Source organism: Propithecus coquereli, unplaced genomic scaffold (genome assembly GCF_000956105.1).
Source record: "Propithecus coquereli isolate 6110/MARCELLA unplaced genomic scaffold, Pcoq_1.0 Scaffold26, whole genome shotgun sequence".
In the NCBI taxonomy this organism is placed as follows: Eukaryota; Metazoa; Chordata; class Mammalia; order Primates; family Indriidae; genus Propithecus; species Propithecus coquereli.
Window position 1 is genome coordinate 5,788,634 of NW_012148174.1, and position 13,762 is coordinate 5,802,395.

Below are 13,762 nucleotides of genomic sequence, written 5' to 3' on the forward strand. Positions count from 1 at the left end.
TATTTTGATGTTGTTTGTTATTGCACCTTAAACTAACTTCGCCTAGCCTTTATCAACAGATACAGATATTAGCTCCAACTTAAAGTCATTTGCTTGAATGGCTGAGGGGTGCAAGTTTAACCTAAGAGAAACTGTCATTCATTTAGTCAATAAATATTCATGGAGTTCATACTATATGTAAGGCACTACATTAGGCTCTGGGTTTATGGCAATAAATGAACAACAGAAACATGGTCTCTGCTCTCATGAAAATTGAGAGGGGCAGAGGGAGACAATACACATATATCTAAGTATGATGAGTGCTACAACTGGAAAAGTGTATATATAGTGCTATTATTCAGGTGTTGACTATTATGTGAGGCTACCAAGAAAAAATGGAGAAAGAGAAAACAAATTTTTAACTCTTTTTCTTTTTTAAGATCTGGGGTCTTGCCATGTTGTCCAGGCAGGTTTCTAACTCTTAAGTATCTTGAAAACATAGAAAATATACCTTACGTTGGAGTCTGCAGGCCTGTAGGGCTCCAACATTGCTTTTGACCAGTGTGGGTCCTCAGGCAGGTAACTAACTACCCTGTGCCTCTGTTTCATCATCTGTGCAAGCAGCACTAAATATAGCCTGCGCTGGCTGACTTACATAATTACTGCAAGAACCCAATTAGGTAGAGAATATCTGTCCCATAAAAATAAGCAGTGTTATTATTCTTTGAAGATTTTACGATGCATTGAAGAAGCCTATAAAAAAATAATGAAAACACTTGGAAACCTCAGTAAGCAACATATAAACAAATTGAAATTAATATTGTACCTTCTAGCTGTGGGAAATGGTACAGAATGACACAGTGAAAATGATACCTTTGATAAGCTAAAACTCAGTGCTTATTGCCAAGCTTAACATCTGCTAATGTTCTGCTATGAGTATATGGCTGAAACAGGCCCCAAATTCCCTTATAATCCTCATAAAGAATATTCAATAAATATTTTTCGTGTCAGTAGAATGAAGTGAATGTATAAATATCTAGTTTTATGCAAGTGGATAACAATACAAAAATGCATGCAGTTCTAAGAAAAACTGCTATTGTCTTTGAAAACTGTAATATTAGAAGTATGTACGCTTATAACCTATTGGAAATGATACCTAATTTTTAAACTCATTGCTCTCTTCCGAGTTTCATTTAGATTACAGTTTGACATGTCAAGGTAACATTGTAAGAGACGATGAAAGGCATGTTTGTCGCTGATTGCCAAGCAACCAACCCCATGATTTTATTGGCCTGTACAAACACACCTCCTTGTTTTCTACAGAGTGGGTGTAGGTGCTGAACTGATTTTCTATTGGTCAGTTTCTCTTCCAATGGCAGAAACTAAAGTATTATCTTTCCAGCTAGTTAGCATACTCTGGGAAAGTTACCAATTATGTTTCTATTCCCTGGCAGTGTTTAAATATAGACTTTAAAACTGGGGTTAGTTTTATAAGTTATTTTGGCTTCAAGGTATCTAGGTTTTATACACAAAAATATTCCATAAAAAGTTTTAAAATTCAAATAAACTAATAGCACATAATGGTTATGCTATGAGAAGTATGCAAAAGAGATTTTTTTTTTTTTTGAGACAGAATCTCGCTTTGTCACCTGGGCTAGAGTGCAGTGGCGTCAGCCTAGCTCACAGCAACCTCAAATTCCTGGGCTCAAGCGATCCTCCTGCCTCAGCCTCCTGAGTAGCTAGGACTATAGGTGCGCACCACCACGACCGGCTAATTTTCTCTATTTTTAGTAGAGACGGGTCTTGCTCTTGCTCAGGCTGGTCTCGAACTCCTGACCTCAAGAGATCATCCCATCTCAGACTCCCAGAGTGCTGGGATTACAGGTGTGAGCCACCATGCCCAGCTAATCAAGGGTTTTTAAGGTCTGGACTTGGAACTGGCACGTGGTCACTGCTGTCTACATGCTGTTGCCCGAAAAGAGTCACATGGTGTATTAGGTTCAACATGACCATGAACTGACAGTTCCTCTCATCAAGAGGTAGAGTTTCTTTCCCACACATATTCCTTACCCCTTGAATATGGGTCTGTGACTTGCTTTGGCCAATAGAATGCAGGAGAAGTGAAGTTTGTGGCTTGTGAGCTCTAGTCTAAAAAGGCTCTGCTGTCCTGGTCACACCCTAGAATGCCGTAGCCATGGACAAGAGGATGAGGAAGTCCAGCTCAGGTTAGCTTCTTTGTAGATGAAAGCCCACATGGAGGGAGGCCCAGCCATCCCAACTGGCCTGGCTCAGCCCCCAGGTGACCCCACAGCTGAATGTAACTTCATGAGTGAGCCCAGGCCCAGGTGGGAGCAGCAAAAGAATCCCTTATCCAACCCGCTGAATTATTACATAGTTGCTTTAAGCCACTAAATTTGGGGATGGTTTCGGATGCAACAATAGATAAATAATACATATGGCTAAACCCAAAGTCAAGAGGCAGGGAAGTATACTCTGCATAAGAGAAGTATGTGGACAGAGGAAGGGTGAAGGTTTGAAACCAACAATTCAATCCACTCTTGCATATAATATCTGAATTTTAATTACTTTTATTGTAGATTGATCTTTAGTTGTTAGTGGCTTCTAACATACTAAATCTGTTTTCTAGCTCCCCAACCCTTTCTATTATTGTAATAGCTTATCTCCAATTCTTCCCTTCTGGTACTCACATGCTATTCCTCTGTCAAGAGATGAAATCTATTTATGTACATCCTTGAATCTGGGCTGGAGTGTGACTGCTCTGACCTCAGCAACAGAGCGATACTCTGTCTCAAAAAAAAAAAAAAAAAAGAAAAAGAAACAGCTAGAGGGACCACTCTCTCACTTCATCCAGGTCTCTGATCACTTGTCAGTGTATTTGAAGGGTCTTCTCTCATCCCCTGCCTGAAATAACTCTCCCTCATCATCTATCCCCTTGCCAATCCCCATCTTCAAAGCACTTATCAGCACCTCAGATGTTTACTCATTTGTTTATTTTTGTCTGTCTGTCTGTCATTCCCCAGACTGGTAGGAGTTGGATCTTCGTTTTATAAATTGCAATATCCCTAGCACCTAGAGAAGAGCCCAAGTGCTCGATATATTTTTGTTAAATGAATTAATGAATAAATGAATGAATAAATGAATAAAGAATCCTCAGTTTCCTTGAGCAGACTTTGCTGCACTGAAGACTGTCCTGTGGGAAATTCCATCGAGGAAACATCATGCAACTTGGCTGCTGTCAGAGAATTCAGGGGACGTCAGTGGGCCTGTTAGTGCTCACTGTACCTGTTAGGTAGGTTCCCCCTCCTCCTCTGCCCTCCCCCCTGTATTTCCCTGATAATTAGTGACGTTGAGCATTTGTTTTCATATGTTTATTGGTCATTTGTCTATCTTCTTTTGAAAAACTTCTGTTCATGTCTTTTGCCCATTTTTTAATGGGGTTGTTTGTTTTTTTCTTGCTGATTTGTTTGAGTTCTTTTTTGATTCTGGATATTAGCCCTTTATCGGATGTATAGCTTGCGAATATTTTCTCCCATCCTGCAGGTTGTCTATTTGCTCTGTTGATTATTTCCTTAGCTGTGCAGAAGCTTTTTAGTTTAATCAAATTCCACTTACGTATTTTTGTTTTTGCTGTAATTGTCATTGGTGGCTTAGTCATAAATTCTTCGCTTAGGCTAATATCTAGAAGAGTTTTTCCTACATTTTCCTCTAGAATTCTCATGGTTTCATGCCTCATATTTAAGTCTTTTATCCATCTTTTTTTTTTTTTTTTTTTTGAGACAGAGTCTCACTCTGTTGCCCTGACTAGAGTGCCATGGCATCAGCCTAGCTCACAGCAACCTCAAACTCCTGGGCTCAAATGATCCTCCTGCCTCAGCCTCCCGGGTAGCTGGGACTACAGGCATGCGCCACCATGCCCGGATAATTTTTTCTATATATTTTTAGTTGTCCAGATAATTTCTTTCTATTTTTTTTAGTAGAGACGGGATCTCGCTCTTGCTCAGGCTGGCCTCAAACTCCTGAGAGCAAACGATCTGCCTGCCTCGGCCTCCCAGAGTGCTAGGATTACAGGCATGAGACACAGCACCCAGCCTCTTTTATCCATCTTAAATTAATTTTTGTGAGTGGTGAAAGATAGGGGTCCTGTTTCATTCTTCTGCATGTGGCTATCCAGTTTTCCCAGCACTGTATATTGAATAGGGCTTCTTTTCCCCAGTGTACATTGTTGTCTGCTTTGTCAAAGATCAGTTGGCTGTAGGTAGATGGTTTTATATCTGGCTTTTCTATTTTTGTTTCATTGGTCTCTGTCTCTATTTTTGTACCAATACCATGCTGTTTTAGTTACTATAGCCTTATAGTATAGTTTGAAGTCCGGTAATGTGATGCCTCCAGATTTTTTCTTTTTGCTTAAGGTTGCTCTGGCTATTCAGGCTCTTATCTGGTTTCAAACAAAGCTTAGAATTGTTTTTTCTAGATCTATGAAATATTAGGTTGGTATTTTGATGGGGATTGCATTGACTCTGTAAACCACTTTGGGTAGTACGGACATTTTAATAATATTGAGTCTACCAATCCATGAACAAGATATGTTTTCCTGTTCGTGTCCTCTGCAATTTCTTTCTTCAATGTTTTGTAGTTCTCCTTGTAGAGATCTTTCACCTCCTTGGTTAAGTATATTTCTAGGTATTTTATTTTCTTTGTAGCTATTGTGAATGATATTGAGTCTTTGATTTGACTCTCAGCTTGACTGCTATTGTTATACAGAAATGCAACTAATTTATGTACATTGATTTTGTAACTTGAGACTTCGCTGAATTTATTTATTAATTCCAAGAGTCTCTTGGTGGAGTCTTTGGGGTTTTCTAGATACAAACTCACATCGTCAGCGAGAAGCAATAGTTTGACCTCCTTCTTCCCAATTTGGGTACCCTTTATTTCTTTCTCTTGCCTGATTGCTCTGGCTAGGACTTCCAGCACTATGTTGAACAGAAGTGGTATTCAAGAAAAGTGGGCACCCTTTTCTTGTTCTAGTTCTTAGGGGGAATGTTTTCAACATTTCCCCATTCAGCCTGATGTTGGCTGCAGATTTGTTATATATGGCTTTTATAATTTTGAGATCTGTTCCTTCTATGCCTAGTTTGTTGAGGGTTTTTATCCCTGATGTGCTTTTAAAGTCCTGCCTCTCATGTCTCTTTATTTCTTTCTCATCTGTCCTCACTTCGTCTTCTGCCCCTGTTTAAACTCAAGGGCTGATTTAAATAGCTATAGCATCAGCAGAAGATATCTGTTTTTCTGTGTTATTTTTTATTTTCTGCCATATAGTTTCATTCTTAGCTCAGTTATATTGAGCAAATGTTTGTGGACTAACTACTATGCTGGACATTTGCTAGGTCTTGAAGATACTGAAATTATAAAATAATTCCTACTTTTAGTATTTTGTAATTTTAGCAGTCTCCATTCCACTTATCTATGTTGTGATTGCAAACTTCTTGTGGCTTCTCAATAGGCTTAAAATAGCTTGCACATAGGGAGTGTCCATTAGTGTGGGAAATAAATTGAACTGAATTGATAACCAATCTGGAATCTGTTTTCATTCTTCCATTCCTTCTCTTCTATCCAATCTGTGTCTACCCAGAAGTATCCTATGAGTAGTGGTGGACGTTGTTCCATTTTTATATTAAAGCTAACCCAAGAGGTAACGTGCCCACAAAAATATTTGTAAAACATAATCTGATAAGGGGCTTGTATTCAGGATATATAAAGAATGCTTGAAACTCAATAATAAAAAGAGAAATAATCCAATTAATAATGGGCAAAGGATCTGAATAGATAGTTCTCCAAAAGAGATATACAAGGCCAGGTTCAGGGGCTCACATTTGTAATCCCAGCACTTTGGGAGGCCAACGCAGGAGGATCACTTGAAGTCAAAAGTTTGAGACCAGCCTGGGCAACATATTTGGACCCCATCTCTACAAAAAATAAAATAAAATAATTTTTTTAAAAAAAGATATACAAATTGACAACAAACTCATGAAAAGATGCCCAACATGATTAGTCATTAGGGAAATGCAAATAAAAAAACCATGATGAAATACCACTTCACACCTACTAGGATGGCTATAATTTAAAAAGATGGACATTAACATGTTGTGGTATAATATGAAATACATTGGCTTTTGTCCCTAATTCCTATCACAGAGCACCTAAAACCCTTGGAATCTCCTGAGCGATAGGACTATCTTTTTTTATTTATTATGATAATGATGTGATTTAGGATGGGGACCCTTGAAAGCCTCAGCCTGGGGCAGATCACCAGAAAGACCAAGTGGTTAGAGATCTGGAACTTTCAGTTCTACTCACTGACCTCTAGACGGGAGTTGGTGGACTGGAGATCAAGCTCCATAGAACTATTTGTCTTTCCTTTACTGTATTTACTCTCCTACCAGTGTAGATGATACTCGAGGTGTTATACTAATGCATTCATTTACTAATTCACTCACTGGCCACATAGTTATTAAACATCTTTGATGTGCGGGCTGGTGAGGATCTCTCTGGGTAAACAAAGAAATTTGCACAGTCCGAGTCTTTGAGTAGCTCCCAGTCTATGGAGAAAGACAGACTCATAAACACGTAATTCCAGCACACCCTGTTCTGAGTAAAGGCCAGGCTATGTATCAAGTGAAATAGAAACAGAGAAGGAAATGACTAACTTTGCCTGGGGTTGCTGAGAAAGACTTCATAGAAGAGAAAATTTTTTATTAGTGTCTTGAAGGCTAAATAGCCACTCATTAGTTAAAGAATTATAGGAAGATCAATCCCGAGAAAGGAGAGGAAACATGGGCGGGCCCGGAGTCACACCAGTGCAAGGTGGATACTGGCAATGATGATGTCATGGGTGGGAAGTAGCAGGACTTGAGAACGAGAGGTTGAGTTGGAAACAATGGATATTGACCACACTCAGCAGGGTTTAAGCTGGGGAGTAATGCACACGGATCTGTATTCCAGAGACTCTGTGGCACCATTTTGAAGGACATCAAGACTAGAAGATGCTGAAGAAAGGAAGAACAAGGCAGTAGCTATTGCAGTGATCTAAGCGAGAGTTAATGAATCAACTAAGGCATTGGAGGGGAGAGGGATATTTAGGAGGATGAATCAACAGAACTTGATTAAGTTTGGGGAGAAAGGAGTGATTGGGTGATCCGGGAGATAATGGTGACAACCAAAATAATATCTCAAATTCTACAAGATTAGCTTTGAGGCAGCGTCTGCTCAGAGTATAGTCAAAGCAGCAGCAGTTGAACTCTGTGGCCCGGAAAAACAACAGCTAACTCATGCAGAGCTACATATCTCTTCGTCAGGCATCGTTTCAGTCATGGAAATGGATTAATTCAGTTAATCCACACAACAATTCCATACGGTAGACAGGACGATATCCCCATTTTACAGATGCGGAGATCAGTTCAATGAAAAGAGAGGTAAACTGTATTACCCAAGGTGATGCAGCCAGTAAGTGGCGAGTCAGGTTTCAAACACAGGGAGTCTGTCTTCACACTGCTTTTTCAGAGGCCCGGGGGTAAAGTGGAGCGCTGTGCTGGGGGTGGGGTCTGAGGGATTCAGCACATTAGCAGACAAACCTTCCTACAAATCCCAGATTAAACATCTCTCTCCCTTCCCAAAGTTTACATTCACCCTGGCTGCGAAACTCGCCCTGCATCTCCTCCTCGGGGGCTTTTGCCACTGCGCTGTGCTGCCTGAGAGCTTCCTCCTTCTGCCTGGCAGTCTCTGTTCCACGTAGCGCTGGGAATGTCACCCTCCTGGCCTTGCGCACTCTTAGGAGAAGTGAAGTCCCCTCCAGAGTGGTCTGTTTTTTCTGGAGAAAATCAAACCCTGCTTTCAATGTCGGGGGGGAAAGTGGGAGGAGGAACAGAAGTCTGGGCGGGTGAAGGAGCTAAAATGTTGCATTTGATTTGGCACTTGTTTTGTTTGTGGTGTCTCAGGGACAGTCAAGAGAAAATGAGAAGAGAAACCACAGGGAGAGGAAGCCCGAGGAGGTTTGAAATTACTTCCAAATGTTTGGTTTTGGACACTTCACAGGAGTATTCAAACAGCATCTCTCTGGTTATTATTAATCTTTCTAGCACTTTGGAAAGCAGCCCTTGTACACAGCTGAATGTTTTTTCTATCACTGGCCAAGATTTTGAGCCTTTTTTTTTTTTTTTAAGAGGATTTGTTCTGAAAATAGTTTATGATGTACATTCTGAAACTCGCCATCTACTCAAAGTTTAAAGACCCATATAGGATCATATATCAGAACATATACAAAAAATTTGGTAATCACATGTATGTAAATGTTGTAATTTTATTTTTAATATTTTCATGATTATGAAAATAATGCATGTTGACCATAGAAAACATGAATTTAAAAAATACATGTATTTAGAAAATACAGAATTTAGAAAATTCATCTCACTGTCATTTATAAGCACCATTAACCTTTTAGATATATTCCCTTCTAGACTTCCTTCCTTCTTTTCCTTTCTTTTTCATTACTACATTTCTTTTCATTTGTACTTACAATTGTTGCTAGTGTTCCATATCAAGCATGGCTATTTCTTCCACATGATACATAACCTCCTACTTAAAAAAAAAAAAAACCTTTGTTTAAAAATTTATAAAAATAATATATTCTCATTGTAAAAAAAAAAATCTTGTAGTTAAAAATTATATAGAGTCAAAAGTATATATTTCCTTGGTCACATTCCCTAAGGTAATATTAAGCAACAGTTTGATGAAATCCACAAGTTTTTCCAAAAGTAAAGCAATTCTTGGGGTAAATTTTTTCTCCTCATGTCTGTAACCTACATGAATATAAACATGTTTTCTCTAAAGTGTTATGATTAGTGTTTTTCACTAATGGTTTTTCAGACTACTTTTTCTGTGTCAACCTAAAAAGTGGAGGCTGAAGCACAAAACATGATTTAAAGAGTTTACTTGAGCCAAAGTGAGGACAGCTGCCGGGAAGACTCAGACTCCGGTAACGTTGGGTATGATTTCTACTTGGCTTTTGTTACAAGCAGGTTTTTTTTTTTTTTTGAGACAGAGTCTTGCTCTGTTGCCTGGGCTAGAGTGCAGTGGCATCAGCCTAGCTCACAGCAACCTCAAACTCCTGGGCTCAAGCGATCCTTCTGCCTCAGTCTCTTGAGTGGCTGGGACTACAGGCATGCGCCACCACGTCCCTCTAATTTTCTCTATTTTTTAGTAGAGAAGGGGGGTCTCACTCTTGCTCAGGCTGGTCTCGAACTCCTGACCTTGAGTGATCCACCCGCCTCGGCCTCCCAGACGGCTAGGATTACAGGTGGGAGCCACCGCGCCTGGCCACACAAGCAGGTTTTTAAAGGCAGAAAAAGGCGGACGGGGAGTGGACTGATACAAAGCAGCTTGTCAGGAATCCTCACTGGTTTACAGAAATATCATTTATTAGTGATTGGCTATACATTGTTAAGCTACAGGATATGGGTTATAGTGTCTGGTATGGCATTATTATTGGGTTAATTTATTGCTAGTTATGGAAATAGCAAGCAGGTTCAAGAAATGAATACACAGCTCAAAGAGGGAGAGTAGGATGTGATTGCTATCTCATTTTAATTTCTCTCTGGGCCTGAAAATTGAAAAGGACTCTCATTCTTCAGAGAAAAGTTCTTTCCTTTTCTCATTTATATAATGATGTAATGTTTTTAATAATTATGTCTGGTGGAATGTTGCTAAAATGCTGGAATGTGTTGGCCTTGCAGGAGGAAGATTTTACGTGAAGAGTACCAGTGTTGTCATCAGAATGCCGTCATTCCTTGAATAGTCAGAGACTAATTTTGGTCTAGATTCCCTTTCTTTACCTTCTTCAAAAATAGACTTTAATTTTGGAATAACTTTAGATTTACAGAAAATTTGCAAAGATAGTACAGAGAATTCCTATATAGACTTCACCCAGCTTCTCCTGAAGTTAAATGTCTTATATCATCATGGGATGTTTGCAAAAGCAAAGAAATTAACATTGGTGCAATACTATTAACTGCAGATTCTATATGGATTTCATCAGTTTTTCTGCTATTATTTTTCTTTCTTAACTGAAGAAATAGCAAGATGCATAATTTGGAAAGGAGAGCTTTATTTCTCATAAAGGGTTGCAGCCTGCAGTGGCCATTCCAGCAGACCGGAACGCATGCTTCCAGGCAGGGACAATGGGGACAGGAATTTATACCAAGTGGGTTGGCCAAATATACATATTTAACAAGCTATAAGAGGGGTCATGAATATTTATGAAAAGAGAACCTTGCATCTGCGCAGTGGAGCAAGCTGTCTGCCCTTTTGTGGGGTCCATGTTCAGAAATGTCAAAAGTGGGACAAGGACAGGAAGCCCTCTCTGCGCATGCTCCATAGATCATTCACCACCACATCATGGTTGGTGGTCTTGTATCAGGAAAGAATGCTGATCTGGCCCTTAGGGAAAAAAGCCTGATGGCCATTAGCAAGGAGGCTGGTAAAATGATACGTGTCTGACCTCCCATCCCGTCATGCCTGGGAGCTCAGTTTTAAGGTTTCTCTGGGGTCCCGTTGGCTGAGAGGGGGTCCATTCAGTCAGAGAGGTGCTTAGGATTTATTTTAGTTCACATCTGTTTCAGGATCCAATTCAGGACATCTTAATACATTTAGCTACTTCGCCTTTTAAATGACATTGTTTCGGAGGCCGAGGCAGACGGATAGTTTGAGCTCAGGAGTTTGAGACCAGCCTGAGCAAGAGCGAGACCCCGTCTCTACTAAAAATAGAAAGAAATTAGCTGGACAACTAAAAAAATTATATATATAATATATATATAAAAAAATATATATATAAAAAAATTAGCCGGGCATGGTGGTGCATGCCTGTAGTCCCAGCTACTCGGGAGGCTGAGGCAGGAGGATCGCTTGAGCCCAGGAGTTTGAGGTTGCTGTGAGCTAGGCTGACGCCACGGCACTCTAGCCCAGGCAACACAGTGAGACTCTGTCTCAAAAATAAATAAATAAATAAATAAATAAATAAAATGGCATTGTTTCGTTGACTCTCTATGAAGGATTGTGGGAAGGGGAAGGGGTTAGAGACAGAACACATACTGACCCACTGGAGATTGCAAGAAATCAAAATATTTCACCCCAAACTATATGTTCTTGACATAGATCAAGATGGCTATTCAGAAGGGCTGGAAATATTAAGAATAGCTGAAAAGCTGTCTTTTGTGGGGGAGATTTGCATCTGTGCAGAAACTCTGCGTTGAGGTAGCCAGGTTTTCTCCGAGGCCCTCCTCTGTCACTCTGGGAAAGATTAATGAGAATCTGACACCTTTAAAGGTCTGGAAGATTCACCATCTATTCTCTCCAAGGGCTGCAACCTGTGAGGTTTCGTGTACATAACAAGACCACCTTTGCTAGCCCGGCCTCCTCTTCTCTCCCTCCCATAACCTCATTTACCACCATAACCTGTTTGGGTCCTGCTGTGAGCCCCCATTCTTTCTGTAACCTTGAGCTTCTGTACCTCCATTGGGGAGCTGGGGTAACCACTCTGATTTTCCCCTCATGCATGCTAATACATTTGTATGCCTTTTCTCTTATTAATCTGCCTTTTGTCTGTTGATTTTTTCAGCAAAGGTTCAGAGGGTGAACAGGAAGTTTTCCTCGGCCCCTCCAAGAGCGTGTTGGCAACACGAGGTTGCGATCATTAGAGTGCTGGGATTCTTAGTGAACGAACCATTACGTCTGAGAAGTCTGCTCAGCAAATCGATGAGATGCACCAAAAACTACAACGCCTGCAGCCGGCGTTGGTCACCAGAAAGGGCCCGATTCTTCACCACGACAACGCCCCACCTTGCGTCTTCTGACAGTAAAGACCTCTAACAATTAGGACCACCAGTGATAAAACAAGCTGCCTAGAACTCCCTGAGCTTATTTTCTGGGAGGTGCCCCTGCAAAGGTAGAACCCAAAGACCGTTTGATGGAGAATCTGAAAAACAGATTTCTGCATTAGATGGAGAAGGTCTAGAATTCAGGTATCTGGCCTTCACAAAGGTCTTCTGCCACCTCGAAATCAGTAAGTTTTTAGATGCTTTTTAAGCATTCTAAGAATCATAGAAAATTTTAAGAATTTTTTTTTTATTCCACTGAACCTCTGCTTCCTGTTTAATGAAGCAGTTCTCCCCACCTCTCGCTCCAGTGCAATGCTGATGGACAAGGCCACCCTGTAGGCCGAAGGTGTGGCTCTGCATTTGATTAGAACAGGGCTCAGAAGCACGGGATCGTCCAACGTATGCCCTGCATTCTGCTCAAAGCCAACCTTAGGGCTTTATCAGCATAACGTTTGCTCAAGTATGCGTGCGTGTTTGTGTGCATATGTGTTTGTACAATTTTTGCTTATTGTCGTTAGGTGGTGGCTGATTAATTAATGACACAGGACCTCTACATGAGAACAAAACACTGTGTTTGGTAAAAGGATAGAAGGACTCTCCGCATCAGTTTCTCAGAATGCTGTACTCATGCATAGGCCTGGGTCCCACCCAGACTTACTAAATCAGACGCTTTGGGCTTTGGGCTCAGGAATCTGCTTTTGAACAAGCAACCTCAGGTATTAATTGTGAGCCTGAAAATTTGAGGGCCATAACTTTACAAGGTAGCAGGAGGGCAATGAGAAGAACTTCCCTCCCCTCAACGCAAACACTATCTCTTTGGAGAAAACCACAGACTGTTCTCAGATGTGAAAAAGCAGACTGGCCCACTAGGAAATGGTTCAGCTGAATCTTTTTCATTGCTAATTCACTGGGAAAAAAAATGCCTTTAATTAAAATGATAGATATAAAATTATATTTTAATTATTAAAGTTCTGGAAAGATATTTTCAGTGATAATTATACAGTTCCCCACGTCATATAATGCCTTTGGTTTAAAAGTATTAAGAAAAAATACGGGGCACCTGACATATTTAGAGTCTTCAAACAGTATTATTAATTAACCTTGTTGAAATCTTGTGCAATCATTGAGAAGAATGAGAAACATGGGAAAGTAAGCGACTTGCCCTACAAGCTCACAGTGACAAAATCTCTTATACCTACACTGGAAACCAAGCCAAAGTTACAGTGGGAAGGTGATACAATACTTCTCATTCTATGCTGGCACTTCGCATCTCCAGTGGGCGCTGTTCCAGGTCATAGAAAGTGAGCTAAGCAGTGCACGAAAACAAGTCCTGAGATTGACATTTTTGTTGTAATTAGTACATGCCTGTTCACCAGGAAATATCTCCAGTCAAGTGGCCTTTGGAAGAGATTGCTACCCATGATCTGACATATTAGACATACGCTCACGAATCTTGCCTAAAAACTTGAAATGGACTTCAAAAGCCTGGAACTTTCAATGAAAAGACAACTTTCGCTGAGAAGACAAATGTCTTGGTACTTAGCCTCAGAAGCACAGAACAGCCAGCACATCTGCATCTCAGGACTGTATTTCAGAAACTCTTGTTCTAGTTTTGGCCTTGATTGCTGATTTCTGATAAGGATTTGACCTCGCCGTGTCTCTACTTTCTGATTATGAAATAATGGCAATTATGTTCCTTATTATCTATGTTCTAGGGGTACCCATTGTGAAGAATTTGCAAAAAGAAAAAAAACAAGCTACTATGAAAATGACAAAAGATCATATAAATAGGAATAATTTCTCTTGTGTTTTTATTTGTGTATTATTTTTATTTA